Source organism: Phoxinus phoxinus, assembly GCF_949152265.1.
Source record: "Phoxinus phoxinus genome assembly, chromosome: 11".
Classification (NCBI taxonomy): domain Eukaryota; kingdom Metazoa; phylum Chordata; class Actinopteri; order Cypriniformes; family Leuciscidae; genus Phoxinus; species Phoxinus phoxinus.
In genome coordinates this window covers 30,884,239-30,885,973 of record NC_136886.1, presented here as the reverse complement: position 1 = coordinate 30,885,973, position 1,735 = coordinate 30,884,239, and positions in this window count along the sequence as shown.

Here is a 1,735-nt window from a genome sequence, read left to right as displayed (position 1 = left end):
CAACTGTACAGTTTGTCTTGGTGTGTTTTATTAATGTCCAGACCCACACGGAATCTACGGCCACAGAACGTCCTGTCATTTGTAATCCACACCTTCCCTTTGCATGTTTCTTTATTAAATATTACACTTAAATTGGTTATGCGCTTTGCTAGCAATATAAGTGTGTTCCCTCAGCTCTGTTCAACACATTTGACCAAATTTAAATGAAAAAATATAAATATAAGAAAGTCTGCAGTTCCCATTTATGACTCATTGCACAACCAATGACTCCTTTGTTTGTGTTAGTTATTCTTTTACTTTTAACTGTGGTTTCATTACATTCAGCTACATAAATGTTTAATTTGATACCATTATTATTTTTTTTAGTTATTAAGTGTTTGTGCTATTGTAGTATTTATTGATATTTGGAAATTTTGATAATAAGCTTGTATTTTTAATATTTTTTAGTTTTAGGTTTTAGTAATTTTGCTATGTGCTTTTGCAATATTTTTGTTTTGTTTTATATGTTTTCTATATGATGCATTTTAGAACTTCAACGTCAGAACTTCAGCCTATTTTTATAAAGTTAGTTATTCTTCTTTATTTCAATCAAACACTTTTAATAGGTTTAGTTAACAATAACAACACTGTCAACCATTAAGACTTTCATAGATATTTTTGCACATAACACTGATCTAGTCTAACTTTTAAAAGTGGGAATAAACACATAAAAAAAGGAAAAATGACAAGTTCTTCAGGTTCACATACAGGCTGCTTTTTGTATTTAATTGAGAAACCCTGGTGCCTTTATTCTACGCCGCTGCCCACATGTGTGTGGATGTGTACACATATGAGTATTAACACCAGGTGTGTTTGCTTTGGAGAACCCAGACGAAATGACGGAAGTTAGCCGCCTTATCTTTTGTCTCGGGCTTTGTGTGGTCATTTGGGTGTCTGTTTTATAACTTTAACAGCCTCCTTTTTCTTTCATTTTTGCACTCTTTGCTTTTCCTTTGTGTACTGACACCAACGTGACAAAGTAATCTCTCTCTCTCTCTCTCTCTCTCTCTCTCTCTCTCTCTCTCTCTCTCTCTCTCTCTCTCTCTCTCTCTCTCTCTCTCTCTCTCTCTCTCTCTCTCTCTTTCTATCTATCTATCTCTCTGCCCTTGCTTCAGCTCTTTATGTTTACTGACCTAGAGGTGATTAAAGTCCAGCCTTAGAAAAGGATCCAGCTTTTTAAACTGTTGACAGTTGAGATAAAAGCCCTTAAGACTTGGGGATGGGCACTATGGGTTGTGGCATGTTTGTGTGTATGTGTTTTACTGGCTTAAGAGACGAGCCTGCTTTCTGCTCCCCTCTTCCAAGTTCAATGTCAAAGGGTGAACAATGGCAGGTCACAGGGATCCTGGGCCCAAACAGAGCATGCATAGCCTGCATACTTTTCCCATAGCAGGTCCTGACCTCTGCTCTCTGCCTCTCTCCCTCCCTAAAGAATATATTTTCAGGCTCTCAGGGAAGATCTGTCAATTTCCCTCACAAAAGAATTGCTTTTGTCATTTGAGACACCTTTCTGATAAAGAAACCTGGAAAACCAACTTTTGTGGATTGATCTTTATATATTTTTTTAGCTGAAAGTTTCTAGCTGAAACAAACACTAGAGTGGTAGTAAAACAACTTTTATTCCTTTTTACACAAATTATAATGACAGGGGCAGATTATTGATTAATAAAGAAAAAAAAATCCCACAATTCCTTGA